This window comes from Molossus molossus, unplaced genomic scaffold (assembly GCF_014108415.1).
Source record: "Molossus molossus isolate mMolMol1 unplaced genomic scaffold, mMolMol1.p scaffold_m16_p_18, whole genome shotgun sequence".
NCBI classification, from domain to species: Eukaryota; Metazoa; Chordata; class Mammalia; order Chiroptera; family Molossidae; genus Molossus; species Molossus molossus.
In genome coordinates, this window is record NW_023425353.1 from 18,584,007 (window position 1) to 18,601,513 (window position 17,507).

Genomic DNA, 17,507 nt, shown 5'->3' on the forward strand with positions numbered 1-17,507 from the left:
CTAGAGACTGAGTTTAACGCCCGGCATTCACATTTCAGGGATCTCTTCTCCCAGGGAACTCTGCGGGAAGCACCCTAAAGTGACAGCGAAGGGTCGTCCTAGGGAGAGAAGCAGAAAGGGAAGAAGTAGAGAAAGCGACATGAAACTTTGGGACGTGGAATGGGGCAGAGCCTCGGAGCTGTGACAGGAACAAGCTCACAGTATTTCTCCCCACGAAGCCAAGGCCGAGTGACTATAGAAACCATTCCAGGAAGAGGTCCAGCCAGGGCAGACATCTCTCCGGGTGATGAGGAAGTTTTGGGGGAGTCTGAGAAGGAAGAACGAGTCTCCGTGGGAAATGCTGGACACGCTGCAGGACACCATCTACTCCAGGGCAGTTCTGCAGACTTCAGCCCACCGCACACAGCCTCCCCGATGCTTACCATGTCTACAAACCCCCGGCACTGCTGTTTATCTTTCCATGCTTTTTTCTTTTATTTAAATACCGAAAGTACCCTCAACCTAAGTGATAATATATATCAAAAGAAATGCTCAATTACAAAAAAAAAAGTTCACTCGCTCCTCCTAAAATCTCGCAGGCCCCCACAGTAGAAGCCCCACTTGGGTAACCGTTGCTCTGTTGGCTACAGGAAATTGAAGGTTCAGGAAGGTCTTGATCTGTTACCCTTATAACTATCAAGTGCATTCCTATTTTCTAAGTTTCTTTTTTTCTTTATTGATTTTAGAGAGAGAGGAAGGGAGAGGGAGCGAGAGATAGAAACATCGATGAGAGAGAACATCAACTGAACACCCCCTGCCTGCCCCCCACTGGTGATTTGGCCCACAACCTGGGCATGCGCCCTGACCAGGAATTGAACCAGCAACCTCTTGGTGCACAGCTCAACACTCAACCACTGAGCCACACCGGCCGGGCTGCATTCCTACCTTCTAGACATTGTGGAAGGAAGCTCTGAGAGTCAAGGTTGGCCGGTGTGTGCCCTTGAGAGACTCATCCTCTGTATTTGCACTTAGAATGTCAGGCTCTAGGACACAACTAGACAGCGCTACGCATGGCCGCAGCGTGCAGAGTGAAAGTCTGACCTGAGTCATTTCGGTTCTCGGCTCCGTCCTGCCTTGCCCTAGGTGCTGTGTGTCCTCCGGACCAGAAACTCCCCAAGGACATGGACCTGTTCTCGCTCCCTAGTGGACCCCTGCCCCTGGCAGGTGCCAAGCACACAGAGGCTCCCTTGGTAAACGCCTGCTTTCTAAAAACCCTTTCAGGCGATATTCCAGTCAGTAGTTAGCGGTAAAGATGGAGGAGGCACTTTATATGAATGATAATTACACCCAAGTGAAGGTTTTTCAGTGGCGCCTCTCAGCACATCGGAACAACCTGGAGATCTGGAAGCGGAATGGCAGACGCCTGTGTGCCTGCCCCCACCCAGACCAGTGAAATCAGAATTTCCTGGAGCGGCACTCAGGCATGGGTTGCTTAAGAGTTCCCCTGGTATCCAATGTGCCCCCAGAGTCCAGCCGGCCCCTCCCAGGCCTCAGCGAGCGGCTCTCCAGGGCCTACCGTGACGTCACACACACCAGCGCTCTTCCAGCTGTGGAGGAACATGGGAGAGGACCCCACGGCAGCGGGTCCAGGGGCCCAGGGCTGTTGAAGGCAGTGTCAGTAGATCTATCTTCCAAAGTGCCTGACAGGCCTTATCCCCGTGGGGATGAGCCAACCCGGGAAGCAGGGAAGTAGGGTACAGGGCCTTGCTATAGGCAGAGGGGAGAGCCGGCCCTGTGCTCTCAAGATGGGGTTTGGAATGAGTATCTGGGGTTCCACCAAAGACAGGGAGAGCAGAGGCAAACTGGGTTCCAAGCAGAGGGCCTCCACATTGTCCTGCCGTCCACTCACTAGTGTCTGAGAGGAGGTGTGTCCTTCCTCCGCGCCTCTCCCTGCAGCTCCCGCCGCTCCTCCCTCCAGCCGCCCTGCCCAGGCTGGCAGCCAGCAACCTCTGAGGCCACCTCCCAGGGCCAAGGTCAGCACCAGGGCAGGCTGGGAGACTACGGGATAAAAGCGGAGGGTTCTCTGAAAGCGCCACCCCGTGGAGTTTCCAGCTCCGGCAGCCTCGAGCCGCCGCTGGCCCACCCACCAGCTGTTCCTGGTCCGCGACCCCTGCCCCCTCCGAGTGCTGCTCCCTCCGCGAGCCCTGCTTTCACCGCCCTCATGAGGCCAGCCGCTCCCTCCTGGGTGTTTATCCCTCATGCTTGCAGCCTGCTATCATCTGCCTCTTGCAGTCTGCACCCCAGCTCCTCTGCTTTCATCTTTCCCCGTGAGTCAGTCCCTCCGTCCCATTAATCACGCGGGGGCTCTCTGATCTCGCTCCAGCAGGCTGCATCCTCTGCCTGGTCCCGGTGCCCTGAGCGAGACACCGCTGCCCTCGCCCTCACCACCGCCTTGTCTGGGCCCGCGTCCCCCAGGCAGTCCTGAGGGCGACGGTCCTCGGCGCTCTGACCTGGCTCTTTCTGCTTCCAGACCCTCCTACAGCCCCAGCGACTCTGGCCCCTGGCTCCCAGCAGCGTGTCTGGGTTGGTAGTACTCTCACCTACAAGTCAATATTCTTCTCTAGGGTGGAGAGACCCACAAATTCATGACCATATGTTCAGTGGCCTTTCTCCAAGCCGAGCCTCAAGCTGTGTACTAAGGGGGTGACGGCCCAGGCTCCCGCAGCGTCTCGTGGGGAGCAGCCACGTGGTAAAGGGACATCGGAGGCACAGAAACAGCACTGTGGAGCAGAGGGGGGTGGCCTTGACCTTGGGGAATGGGTAAGGCTAGGGCATCCAAGCCATAAGAAAAGAACAGAGAAAAGATGGTAATTCAAGTGCAGAAACAGTACAGGCAAAAGGACAACACCTTTTGAAAGACTCTGTCTTCTCAGGTTTAAAACAGTTGCCCAGCCGGTGTGGCTCAGTGACCTGAGTGTCATCCCAGGGACTGAGAGGTCCCGGTTCAGTTCTCAGTCAGGCACGCGCCCAGGTTGTGGGCTCGATCCCCAGTTAGGGCGTGTGCAGGAGGCAGCCGATCAATGTTTCTCTCTTACATCAATGTTTCTTTCTCTCCCTTCCTCTCTCTCTAAAACAGCAATAAAAACATATTAAAAAATAAATACATAAAGTAAAAGAATGGGAGTGGGGAGCATGATTGTATGCTGAGGTCAGACGGCAAGAGGTTTTTGTTTTTTTTCTTATCCTCACTCGAGGACATTTTTTGTTCAGATAGAGTTGGAGGGAGAGAGAGGAAGAGAGAGAGAGAGAGAACATCGACATGAAAGGGACACATCGAGTGGCTTCCACCCGCACGACCAACTAGTGCCCAGGGCCGGGAACAAACTGCAACCGAGGTACGTGCCCTTAGCAGGAACCGAACCTGGGTCTCTCTGGACCACAGGACGACGCTCTAACCGCTGAGCCAAACCGGCCAGGGCATGATGGCAAGAGGTTTTGAATGTCAGACCTGAAGAGTATCCTGGAAGCCAGGGTTGGCTCAAGGCCGATCCAGGTTCCGCAAGCTCGCCGGCTGGAGCGCTGTCCACGGCAAAGCTGAGCCGGGCAGCTGCCGCGGAGACCGAAGGGCGCACCAAGCCTGACACGGCCACTGTCTGGCCCTTTGCAGAACACGTGTGCGGACTCCTGCTTTGGGTCCGAGGAGCCAGGTACTGTCTTTAGGTAGAGACGGGCAGGACCTCAGGTCTATATCTCAGAAAGTCCAAGATGAAAGTCTCCGAAAGGATGTACTAGAGACACGGCCCGGCCGGTGGGAGCCCAGGGGAGTGAGGTGAGTTTTCGGCAGCCGCAGCCACTTGGGGTGTTTGGTTAATTATCTCAGCATGAAAATGATGTCAAGTGAAATAATAAAATAAAAAATAACACCAAAAAGCCAGAATAAACCCTCTACCCCAAACAAACAAAAATGCTTAAGAACATCCTGGCCAGCTCTAGTCCAAAAAAATAAATATGAGCTTCAATAAACAGACATTTATCTTCCTCTCACTGTTTTTCTTTGTTTTCTTCCCTATTTTTTTTTTTTCTTTTCTCAACTTTTATCAGGAAAAAAATCGTTATTTCAGCAAGTCCCCCCCCCCCCCATTCCAAATGGAGCCGGAGATACTGTCATGCCCGTCTATTTTGTTCTTTCAACAACATTTCAAGCCATAACAGTACATTCTGATTCAAGTCAATCTTGCTAATTTAATAAAGAAAACAAAGACAGAAAATGCTTTAGTGAAATCCAAGTCCCAAAGAGAACACAGGAAATAAAAACACCATCCCTGGGTTTGAAATTTTTTAGACAGTCCAGAAAATCATCAACATATTTCTCCTGGAGTTGGTGGTGCTCCTTGCTTCCATTTCATTAGGGAGGCTCCCAGGCTCCCTGCTGGGAACCTTCAAAGGGAGGACAGGGACAGTGTTCCATTTCCGTGACAGCATCTGGGGGTACCTCACTCACCGCCCAGAAGCAGAACAGCCCCTTGAGATCCTTCCCAACACACCAATACATCCTGGGTGAACCTCAGGATAATCACCCAAGACAAGGCAGTGGTCCTCGGAAGCCAGCAGAATCATCGTTAGGAGAACTGCCTTCAGAGCCTGTCACACGAAACGTTCAGGCAATGGGAGCACCCCATCTCCTTCAGCGCCTGCTCCTGTAACTAACCTCACTACTCTAAGAGGGCCAGAGGACGGAATTCCGGCGCTGCAGACCACAGACCTTCCGAGAGGTATCTATCTTCCGGACTTCAGCTTTCTCCAACTTTCTAACTTCCTACCTATTAGTACCCTCCCTTCCCTTCCTCCCATGCTCATCAGAAACCCAGGCTGTGCTAGGTGGTGGAGACAGGGGATGAAGATGTGAGGGAGGCACCAGCCAGGGCGGGGGCCAGGGGAGGGCAGGCAGGTCACTGCAGGAGGATCGCACTTCATCTCTCAGAGCTGATAGAGATGAACACAGAGCATCACCCCAGCACCAAAACAGAGAGACCATTTTATCTGCAGATATCTGCAGAATGTCAGTGATGACTGCACTTGAAGTGGGACAAATAGCTGACCTCACTCAAATGCTCTGCTCCTGCGCTAACCAAACTGGTGGCCACTAGCCACATGTGGCTACTTAGAGGGAAATGAATATTTAGTTCCTGAGTTGCAGTAGTCACATTTTAAGTAGCCCCCAGCCACAGGGGGCTAATGGCTACTGCAATGGACCATGCAGATCTAGAACATTTCCATTGCAGCAGAGAGTTGTACTAGATAGTGATCAGTGCTAACAGGCAGGATTCTCGAGAGACACCGGACACTGGTGCTTTTTAAGGGTCGAACGTAATGCCTCCATGGTACCCACTCCCTGAAGGTGGAAGAAATGAGGATGACTTAGGTATGAGGATTTAGATCAGATAGAACCGCCCGTGCGAGAAGACCTGGATTTGCAAGGGGAAGTCGGTAATTAGTTTGAGAGAAACTCAAAGAAATCAATGCAATATGCTCAATGTGGCTACCACCCCCAAGATTTATTTATTTTGCTTTAGAAAATTTGAGAATACAAATTACATTTCCAGTGCTATTATATTCAAATGCATTCAAGATGAAATCATGCATGCATCTCATATCAGGTTAATAGACATGCATTCAAGTGTAATCGGAGACTCACCAAAGAACAATGTTACATGTAAAATTAGAAATAAAATAACTTTTTCATATTGTATTCATTTAGAAATAATTTTCTGTGGGCTCGGCCCCCAGTTGCAACATACCCCTAGGAGCACAAATCCGTTTGTAAAACAGCGCTTACCACGCCTGGCACACAGGCTCACACAGACACCCTTACTTCCATTCGCCCGGTCCTCCCGCCATTCGATCTATCCACATGCACACCGAGAGCTCGCACAGGAGACAGCCGCCATCAATGCATGAGAACCAGGAACGTTGTTTGTTTTTAACCAGGAGAACTGGTTTTAGACCCTTTTTTCTAAGCCTACTGCTCTGTGCTCTTGGATATGTTGATTCACCTGTCTGTCTATACAAAGAGGGTCACACTGCCTTTCACTTCTAAGCAGATCTTTGTGTCTGGCCGGTGTGGCTCAGTGGTTGAGTGTCGACCCAGGCACCAAGAGGTTGCCAGTTAGATTCCTGGTCAGGACACGTGCCCAGGTTGTGGGCCCGATCCCCAGTGGGGGGCATGAAAGAGATGGCCAGTCGATGTTCTCTCTCATCAATGTTTCTCTCTCTCTCTCCCTCTCACTTCCTCTCTCTCTAAAATCAATAAAGAAAAAAAAAAACAGAATGTTGTGGGATGTGGACAAATGATACAACATAAAATGATATGTATTAGGACACTCTGACTTTTTTTTTTTTTTTTTTAATTTTTGGTACGTGCCCCTAGCAGGAACTGAACCCGGACTCTCTGGTCTGCAGGCCGACGCTCCAACCACTGAGCCAAACCGGCCAGGGCAACACTCTAAAGGCTCAACAGTGTTGTCAACATTCATGTCGCGATCTGTTCCTAGAGCGTTTATCCTTTTTCGTTGCATTTCACCACCCAAACTTTCATGCCAATATATTGCGCCCAAACAGAAAATGCATGCATGATGAAGCCATCCTGTCCACTGCGGGCAATGTCCCTTGGGGTGTCATAGCGGTGGGTGAACCGCTACATGATGATAAGGAGGAAGGGAAAGGGGTCACGTGACCACTGGAACCCTGAGGACGGCTATCTTTCAGCTGAGAAGGCTTTGGAAGATTGTTTTCCCCTCCTGGACCAACGAAAGGAGCGCTCTGCTTTTCTAACCCGTAACTAACCCCTTCTGAACCTGTGACCATGTGTGCACAAGAGGACGGTGCTAGACAGGTCCGCATAGAGAACCGAGAGGGTTATGTCCCAGTGCTGGCATGGTCAGCTCCAAGTGCCCGTCACCCAGGCTGCCTGGCCACAGCACTTCTCCCCGCCTGGCTCCTGGCAGCACGTGGATGGTGACTGCACCCAGCGCGCAGGCAGAGGAACGGGTCCCAGAGCTGCCCTGAGCTGGCTCGGCCCCTACCAGGAGCGCTTCCTTCTAATAGAGTCCAATCCACGGGCAAGGATGTGGTAGGAGCCTATCTTCATTAGAGACAGTAGAGCTATAATACACTAATGAGGAGAATACCTGCTGAGGAGTCCCCGTGGCTTTCATCCCTTGGGAGGGGAGCAAGTTTTCCTAAAACCCCGATTCTACAAATGAATGCTGGCCATCCATGATCTCGCACAGAAAGTGAGCTGCTCACCGCTGGTCATCTTTCCCAAGCAGGATCGTGGCTACTCCCACAGGCCAGGATCAATGTCCCCCACCCTGTCCTCAGTCCCCGCTCTGCCGGGGTCCCGAGCTTCCCTTCCTTTGTGAGCAATGGCAAGGGCTGCCGGCGGTGACAGTAACGAGGCCTGGCGTATTTGGATTCCAACTTGCCTTAATTAACGGTCAACTGTAAGAGCTGTTCGCCAACCCACATTTGTTTAAATATTTCTCCTGTTTGTTTTCAAAACAGTTAATTGCAAGTAGAACTAACAATGCATCTGAATGTCACTCTTTTGGACTATTTCACGACTAACTGGAGGTTTGGAAGGAGGCCACCGTTCTGGAGCGCCGAGGAAGAGAACTCGAACCGTCCTTCCATCAAACGCGAGCCCATTCCAGAGGTCTGCTCATGTCCAGGATAAATGACTTACCACATGAATAACAATTGAAAACTGTAATGTGAATTATGACATAGCTCATCTGTTAAATATTTCATGTGAAGATTTTAATGAATTGCATGATGGAATGTTGGACAAAAAAAAGACAACTGAAATCCTGGGACTAATTTGGGCGAAATTGAGAACAGAGTATCCGCACGAAGACGAGGGGGAAGAGAAGGCAGTTGTGCTCACGTCCCGGGTGTCAGACTGGCAAGTCCAAAGGCTTTTCTTAAAAGATTACAGGGGAGGGAGAGCAAGCAGCAACAACCTTTTGAAAAATATTTAGATCAAAGCAATATCCGTTCGTTATAATCTCGGTGAAGCCCGAACATTAATCTCCAAGGTACGGTATTATTTCAAAAATTAGGGGGGACACATTCTCCCAGCAGCAGACTCACCTCATATTTTAGCCGATGCCGAGTGCAGAAATACAATTACAAAAGGGGAGGAGGTATTTTAAATATAACCCCCTAACCGATTGCATATTTCACTTCTGAAGTATTCCCTGTGGTATGGGGGGTGGTAATCTTTCTTATACATGCTTTTAAGTAACACAGAGCCCCATGATCTATGTCTGTGGTGAGCGAGAGGGAGGGGAAACAGGTCTCATTATCACTTGATTGACAACTCGATAGCAGAAGACTTCCTTTGAAGACTCGGGGCTTCAGAGGTCTATTTGAATCTGAAACCCTCCCCACCCACTGTCTGGAACAGGCTTCTGGGAGCCCGGGGGGAGGCCGATCCCTTCCCTACACGTTTCTTTCATAATCGCTTTGTTTTTTTGCTGTCAGAGCCCCTGGAAGCAGTCACCTCTGCTAGAGTAGAATAAAGGACAATTAGAAATGCTTCCTCCATTTGGGTTCTAATTATTTGACAGAATCGACGTTGAGAAGCATTAGCGGGGCCCGGGATGGGATAATCATTTTCCTTTCAGCCCTGAGCACTTTCCAGATTGCATCTCCAGAAACCCACGTTCCCTCCGCTGGCCGGGCCCGCGGTGCTGGCACGGACGCGTTTTCGCCAGACCATTTGATGCTCACAAAACCCTTCGAATAATATTATTTCAATAAAGTTCTCAAGCCAATACATTTTTTAGAGGCAATTTCCATCCTTTCAACCTTTCAGAATAAAACATTTAAGCCTCGGGCTTTATTGTATTTTAATCAGGGTTATACCAATCAATGTCCATTAAGAAAATTATAAGCTTCCAAATTATAGCTCCCCAGTTAACAATTTCTTATTAGGTCACCACCTAATAACAGTCACCAAAGAGATTATAACAAAATCAAGGGTCAGATTTCCAAACATTTCAAAACCCATAATGAAACGGTCCCATGTGTTTGCCAAACACCTCTGAGCTGCGTGTGACGGTGTCCAGCACCAAGCAGCACTAACACGTCCGCGTGGGTGGCGCACAGAGCCGGAGGGTGTGTCCAGCCCCCTGATTCTTCAGCTCGCGGTCTAGGGCACAGCGGAGAAAGGGACTTATCCAAGCACATTCGGCTCACCCGAGGGAGCCGGAGCTCCCGGACTCAGATCCCCTTGGCTGGGTGGGACCGTGGTGAATGGGGAACCACTCTGTGCTGCTGTGAAGGGAACCTCTCAGCTCTTGTGGGAACATGAGCTGGACAGTGGGACATATTCTGATGCCCCAGGAGAAGCTGAAAATGTAGATTTAATATATAGACAATTCATTGAAAAATTCATAGCACTCCGAGAGTGGTTGCCAGGTAAAATCTTTCTAATTTGCTAAATCTGGTAACCCTCCACTGAGGGTCCCATGGTGCCCCCCAGGTGATGGCCCAGGTGACTTCTGCCGTACACTGACCCTGAGACACAGAGATAGCTTGTGTCTTGCATATCAGGACTGGGACCCCGGGCTGCCTCCATCAATATGACTTCACCATTTGTTCCAGAAAATTCGTGCCTAGAAGGGTAAGATTATAAAGTAAAAATACTCCATGATTTACTTAACGACATCCCCCAAACCAATTTATTTGAACAACAGACTCCTTAGGACAACAGATGGCTTCACTAAGAAAACTGCTCCTGACCAGACAACTGCTGATTTATCAAGACTTGAGAGGTCCATCATCCCTGAAGTTGCTAGATCGAAATCAGATCCCCACACGGAGACAGCGGCCCAGACCCCGGGACCCTGCCCACACCTGTCTGCTTTTCCTTTTCTGGGACACTCCTCAGACCTGTCAAGGTGGCGGTCTCCTCACAGCAGCAGGGAAGAAACCTGACTGGCTACGTCTCCAGGATATTTTGATGGTCTTCTTGTCAACAGTAAAACCTGCCTTATTTTTCTTTAAGGCATTTATCAGGATTCGGTATTGAATTCTATTGTGTGTTATCCTCTGTGTTTCATCCCACCCGAGCAGAGGTGAGCCCCTGGACGCCAGAGGCTGTTTGCTGACGCCTGTATCCCTGCGCTCAGAGGGGCGCCCGGCTCTGGCTGACCCTGGGACCACAGGTCGCATGGATGACGGGGCAGCTGGATGCTTTGCTGTCAGTGATGTCTGCTGTTCTCAGTCTTCTCTCTCTGGAGACCGCTAGTTGCCACATGCGGGGCATGGGCTCTGGCCTGTGCAAAGATGGGGGGCCACTGGAAGGCCCTCAGCAAGGAATGGGTGTGAGGCGTGAACAGATCTGTGCTTTGGAAATGTCTGCAGGGAAAGGTGGGGTGCATGCTTCACATGAGGGGTATGGATTAGGAATTAGGAGTGTTCACACAACCAGGTGAGAGATGACAGATTTCCACGGAGCAAGGGTAGCGGGCATGGCACGGAGGGGTGGGCTCCTACTTCTAACCCCTCCTGACTAAGTGAAGCCCGGACCCCGAGTTGATCCGCACATCAATCCCACCTACTCCTGGCCAGACACTGCCCATCCCCCAACCTCAAGGCCCTGTCATTTTAGCTCGGTAAATTTCAGCATTTCAATTGTACTTGCAAATGGATTATTTCATGAAACACATTTGTCTGCTCACTAGACACATCTCAGAATTACATAAGACATGGTCCATGTTGAAAGTTATTTTATAAATCGGGTCCTAAGACTTACATCACATAATGAAAATAGAGTAGTGATCATATCACTGATTAATACCATTTATTAAACCCCCTGCTATGTGCCGGGCACCTGCTAGGAGTGTAGAGACTTTATAGCTGACCTTTACGGCACTGCAGCCACACTTCATAGAACAAGACCAAGGGTCAAGAAGTAAGGGACGGGCCCAACAGCTCCACCAGCAACGACCTTCACCCTTGTTTTTGCCTCACAGTGAAGTCAGAGACGTGTCCGGAGCTGGCAGTTCTAGTAAGTTCTCTGTGCTTTTCTCTATCAGATAAGCACCCACCGGGGGTCTCAGGAGGAGTTGCACATCATTCTCTATTTAAATGATCAGAATGTTTGCACCACTTACAAGAATATTCTAATCCTTTCTGTCTTTTCCTGGTTCTGATGACTAATTTGTTCAGGTGATTAGACCATCATCTGAGGATGACTCTGAGGACGCACTGCCTTTTCCACAGGTGGAGTTGGAGAAATTCAACCAACAGGCAGGGTGAGCAGGCACTGAGGACCAGGCGGCCAGGTGAAGAGAGCATGTCAGGCCGTACGCAATCCCGAGCTGGGATGGGCTGGGGGTGTGAGCGTCACAGACCCTCGGCAGGGCTGACGGAAGTGCAGAACCTGCACTGCCCTCATCTGTATGATGACGACCAGGACCTAACCAGATGTTCAAACGAAAATCGGTAACTATTTGGGGGGTAGCTCATCACAAGCAGAATTGACCTCTTGATGGTGAAGCAGCAAGATCATCAGACCCAACCTCTGTCCAGTGTCTCCATTTCAAATGACCATAGAAAGAACAACAGAAGCAGGCAAAGGAAGGCCGGGCACGGAGTGTGCTCCTGCAGCAAGGCAGCGGCTAGGGCCGGTCCGCCTGCCGCCGGGCCTGGCTCCCCGGGCCATCGAGAGCCCTTGCTAAGTCAGACACCTGGGGGGCAGATGCGTCCCTATCGCAGACCTGGCCCAAGGCAGATCCTGGGGAACAGCTGCACACAAGGTGACTATGAGCCGGGAGGGAGAAGGGAGAGGGGGAGCATTAATGAGAGGGGCAGACAGCATTTTGGAGTAATCAAGCATTTTTTTCCTCCAACCTCTTGGAATTTCAGGAGCTTGGACTATTTGGGAATCAGCTTTGGAGTGAAGGATACCAGTTTTGTCCCATAAATTAATCACGCAGATGTCGAGGATGGAAAAGCCATCTTCTGCCATTAAGCGAAGGCTACCAAACACATGCTTGGCCACAGCCTCTCACCTGGGTTCCCGAACAGATTTTCGGAACACGCTGCACTGGGCCAGTCCCCGTGGGGGTTGAGGGTGAGTTGTTGGAGTGGGGTGCACGCTTCCTTTTCTAATTTGGCAGGGAAGTCCACATCCTTCTCTCGAGGCCACACCCAGGGCCCTCTTTGTCGACAGTGGCTGCCTGGCCTCAATGTCCCTCAACTCAGACCCATATCCACAAGGCTCCTGGGCGCCCCCAGGCGCTCAATCCGAGTGGAATGAACGCGTGAGTGAATGAAGGAGGGAATGAACAGGCAGATGCCCTGCGCTCCAGGCAGGAGGCAGTTAAGCAATTGCCTCGCCTGCTTTCTGAAGGATAACAGTTTGAAACACAATTGTTACCAACATTCTTGCCAGACTTTGCTGGCATCCCCTGGCTCTTCTCCGTTCCCTGTTAAAACATTCGTGTGGAGGGCCTCAGGGAAGGGAGGGTACACAGGCACTCCAAGAACAAAGAAGTAAATGCTGGAGTTTTGAGTCTTAAAAGCAGAGGCCCCTGGAATCTCGGGACTGCAGGGATGATTGGGGAACTTCGTGGGTGAATTCTTTTCCTCTTCACCTGACCTCCAGCCCCCTAAAGAGACCGCACAGGAAGGATGACCTGGCTGGAGAAGGAGGGAATTCAGGGCAGCCAGGGCAGCCAGGGCAGCCAGGGTGATGGCGGGCTGTGGGACAGACCCACAGGTGTCCGCCTCCCTGCTCCTACCCTGGGTCTAAACCCAAGGTCAGGGTGGGTGGAAGGGGAAGGGGACTCCCAGAGTAGAGGGGAGTACCCCCCAACACACACCCCTCTCTCCAGCAGGCCTGGGAGCTGCAGGATGCTGGAGCTTGGCCCTTTCTGGGGACAGACAGCGCCCCCCGCAGAGGCCGCGTACAGACACCCCGTGAAGGCTCCCGGCAGGCTTGTTGGCGTGAGGCCAGGGGTTAGCCAATCTATGGACTGATGACAGAGGACCAGAGAGGACGGGGAGACTCAGAAAATGCCCGCCTGATTGGAGGATTGAAGGCCCCTCCCACCCTTCCGCCTCAGGTGGGCCCTGGCAAAGAGACAGTGTGGATTCACTGAATGTTCTCCCCCACTGGGAGAATTGAGGCTTCTGAGGGAAATTCATTGTAGTTCAAATAAGGCTTCATCAACTGCCCACTTGAAATGCGGAGACTGAGACTGTAGCCCTTTCTCATGGGTGACCCACCTGCAAGGCGGCGAGCAGATGGGTCCAGTCAGATGTCACGCCCCAGGCCTCCCCCACGGCCGCTAAAGGCCAGTCCTGGAACAGAACCCAGGGCCGTGGGCACTGAGCTCCACGCCCTCGTCTGGGGTGACGCAGACAGCCTGCGGGGCCCTCTCTGAAACGGCCCTGAGGGTGGGTCCCCGAGGCCGCCAGCCACCCAGCATTCTTCACAGCAAGGGGGCAGTGAATTCCACAGCTGAACGTGAACTCCTCGCTGTGCGTGGAGACTGGACTTTCAACATGCACAGAAGTCTTCAAATGGACAAGATTATGGGGGTCCTCTGAGGGCCCCTTGGTGATGCCCAGCCCCTCCTCTCTACCCTCGGGCCATCTGCCCGCCTGTGCTGGGCCTCAGGTGTTCTCCAAGGTCTTGGCCCAGTCCTGTATGGTCCAGGGATGGGGAAGTCCCACCTCTTAGGTGAGCAGCCTCACACATGTCATAAGGCCCCACAATGTTAGTAGTTACTTAGTTTCCATCTGTGTCTGTTTCTTTATACTTAAGTCTAGATTGAAAAAAGGCAAGTGAATCTGGTCTGAGTCCTGCTGCCTCATGTACAGGTCGTGTGCCTTCCCGGGCAGTTCCTTCATCTGCACTGTGGGCAGAGTCATGCACACCAGGACTGTGGTGAGACTTCATTGAGCTGATGCGTGTCATGAGCCTAGCACAGTGCCAGGCATGTAGTGGACAGTCAACAAACGTCACATGGACACACACAGCAACAGCTATGTACATTAAATATACGCTTTGAGTATACTAGGTATCCTGTTCTATTTCTCTGTAGCTGAGTCTCCACATAGTTTTCCCAAGACTGATACACTGTGTCACTCACCAATGTGCCTGCTAGGATGCTGAGGTCCCTTCATTAGGGATCCAGCTGAATCTAATTGGCCAGCCTGGACTCCCTGTGGATTCCGTGACCTGTGGGAACACTAGACGTCAAACTACTGTGGGATGTTTCGACTTTTTTCGCTAAGAGGTAAGCAAGCTAGACCTGGTATAACTGCAACTACCCAGAACATTCCCAACTCCGTTGAGAGTTCATAATTCGAACATTTGGCAAAATCCTCACAGGTGGAGATTGTCATTGTCACCGCTGTGGCTGAACTGGAGGACTCATGGTAGAAATTTCCGACTTGGAGATTGGGAGAGACTCTATGGGAACCAGATCCTTCTGACTTCGAAGTACAAGTTAAAAAACAAATATGCGAAATGAATGAACTGAAGGGAGTCCCCTTAAAATTACTGCAAAGGGAATATGCATTTAATGAGACCATCCCCATAGAAAAGACTAATATCTGCTTAATATGAGATTAATAAATTCACATATTGCCTCACAAATTTCGCTTTATGTTTACATTTTTCTTTCTGACTTTTGTGAACTGAGCAGTTTCCTGGAGGCCAAAAAGATCTCTGAGGATGCTCTTGGCAACTGTCGAAGCCTCTGCTTGTTGCCCTCTCAGAAGGAAGGAGGCAGGAGAAGAGGATTTTTGGAGACAAGGTGGCCCAAAGGAAGCCTGTGCCCACACGGGCACTGAAGAGCGGAGACTAAGCCCTTGTCGCTAAGGAGGCAGGTAGCCCCAGGAGGCATGTCCTAGGACATCCAGGGCTGCAAGAGCTGGTCCTGATCATGGGGACACACGGGCTCAGTGGGCCAGGTGCCCGATTCGCATTATGTCGCACTAAGCTCTCAGCAATCTCAGGGAGAAGAAGCTGCTCTCTCCATTCTGAAGATGAGATGCCGGCGGGTAAGTGACTTGATGAGGGTCACACAGCGGCTGGGACTTGGTGGAGCCGGGATTTGAGCTCACAACCTGACTCAGAATTCTCTGCCCAGTTCCCTGTGGTTCTCAGTGGGGCTGCATCACCCCCTAGGGGGCTGTTCGGGAAGCTTGTGGTTTGTCACAGTAACTGGGAGGCCTACAACTCATGGGACAGCCCCCAGAGAAGGCTGGTCCCATGCTTCAAGTGCTCTGACTAGTATGGACAGGCTTGCAAGCACACTCAGGTCTAGGTCTCTGTTTACTTCTAAATACAAAGTATATCTTGCAGGGGGACTTTCTGAGAAATGTAACTGTTACAGTCCTGGGAAAGGGAGAGGTGAGCACATGTTTTGCCTGCCCCCGGGCCACTCCAGGGGCCCCGGCCCAGGGCGGCCTGGCTTGAGGTTGGGATGTCCAGCAGCGTCTGGCTACTGCCTTCCATCCCTTCCTGTGGTTGTGCCCAAGCTGTTACACACTAAAATATATATTATTCTATTATAAATGACTCTCCTTTTATTTCTTGCTATTATAGTTGGAGCAGTCTATAGATTTTTTTTTTTTTTTTGGCAGCATGTAGAGAAACAGGTTATATTTTCCACGTATTTCATTTTGGGGCAGTAAAGGGGATATTACAAACTATTATAAATAGGCCTTGAGTGGGATGGGAATGAGAACTGTCCTGGCTCCGGTTTCCCCTCTGCCACTGAGTCTCCTGATTGTTTCCCCTTTTCTCCAACACCCCCCCCCAATTTTGTCTGTGGCTCCCCTGCCCTTGTCTTGCCTTGAAAGCATAGGTTTGGCTGGGCCAAACCTCACATGTGGCCATGGCCTCCTCCGCTTCCCTTCCCGTTTATTTTGGCTTCGGTCAAGGTGCAAGATATTGGTATCTGAGGCTCAGCTGCACTGATGGATTCCCCATCTCAGAGGCGCGGTCAGGGAGCAGCGCCCTCGGCACCGAGAACCGCGCTCCTGGAGAAGGGCGCTCCCCATGGGCCGCTCGCGGAGCCCGGGGCCGGCCGGTCAGCTCTGCTGCAGGTGCCGTTCCTCGAGCCGCGGGCTCTCTGACTTCCAGGCAAGCCGGGAGAGGGACTGAAACCTTGCATACGGCTTGTCCTTTGCACAAGGCATCTGACTGGTAATTATCGTCAGCACTTATGCCCCTGCTCTGGGAGAGCAAGAGGGAAGGGGGCACTCTGCCCCCGCACGGCGAACGCCGGTCCCCAGAATAGGAGCGGGCTTGCAGAGTCCCAGAGCCAGGAACAGAGCCCCCGGTCGATTAAAAGGGCCTTTGTAGTGGCTGCATCTGTACATTAAATAAATCTCTCCTAGCACTAAAATAACATCTACATTCATTTGGGCCGGTGCCACGCTCAGCATTTAAGAAATCTGACAAAACACTGCTTGAGCATGTTGAGCTTTGCCAGCTCAGAACGAAACAAGAAAGCTACCCCGGCCGCATGGAAATACTTCCCCCGGCTCCCCGTTCACTGGTGACTCCCATGTTCCGGCTGCACTTAAAAGAAAAAGGCTGCCCTTTTTTCAGGTGCCAACCACTTAACATGGCCCTGAAATGGGCAGCAATTGCCGCGGGAGGTGGTAAACTTCATAGAGGATTCCTTTCCTTCCCCCAAAGGAAACTGCTGGAGACGCTGCGTGCCCGAGAGAGCCTTTACTGGCTGGGGAAACGCTGTTTGGGGTGGCCCTCGGGTAGACTAGACATGAATAATGCCTCATAAAAGTAATCACTTCTGCCCAGAGCACAGTCTACCAGGTGAGTTTGGCGGGAGCCCTGTTTCCAAAAGAATTTTAGGCAAAAGAGGTCTACCATCTAGGCTCCGACAGGTATACCTGTTGGTGTCGGAGACAGTGGCCACTTCTGGGAGGTTTTCCAGGCTGTGTGTTTTGTGGCTTTATGACACCATTTGGCCTGGAGTAAGCAACCGATCCACACATTGGGAGCGTGTCCGTGGAGTAGATGGGTCAGTCTGCATAAGGGCAGAGGTGGGGTGGGCCCCAGAACCCACACTACTTATTGTGCATGAGTAACCAGAAGTCCAAGGAGGTTGGCAGCTGGACTGAGATGACTCAGAGATGGTACAGACTAATTCCAACCCCAGCCGTGCCACCACAACGCACAGCTGTTGCTTTGCCAGCTGGGCACGCATGCTTCTTGGCGGGGGCGGGTAGCAAGGCCCCACCTTCCCTTCCCCACACCTACACCATTTCCTTTAGGGGGCTGTCCTGCCTTCCATTTCAATGCATGTGGTTGGTGTGGAGTTTGCCCCCCACACAGCAGGCTCAGCAATGCCTTCTCCCCTCTGCCACAGGGATGGGCACCTACCCAAGCTTTACCAATGACAGCCAGCCTTAGGACTTGGAACTGAAACTTTCAGGAAATCAGAGGGTTCCTTCCGAGTTCACCAAGT

At 51.5% G+C, this 17,507-nt stretch overlaps 1 protein-coding gene across 2 annotated transcripts in view; it reads right to left on the minus strand.

Annotated features, from left to right (window-relative positions):
* Window positions 1-17,507, minus strand: part of CACNA2D3 (calcium voltage-gated channel auxiliary subunit alpha2delta 3) — an 874,937-nt gene that overhangs the window by 95,588 nt on the left and 761,842 nt on the right. The gene's annotated exons all lie outside the window — the stretch shown is intronic.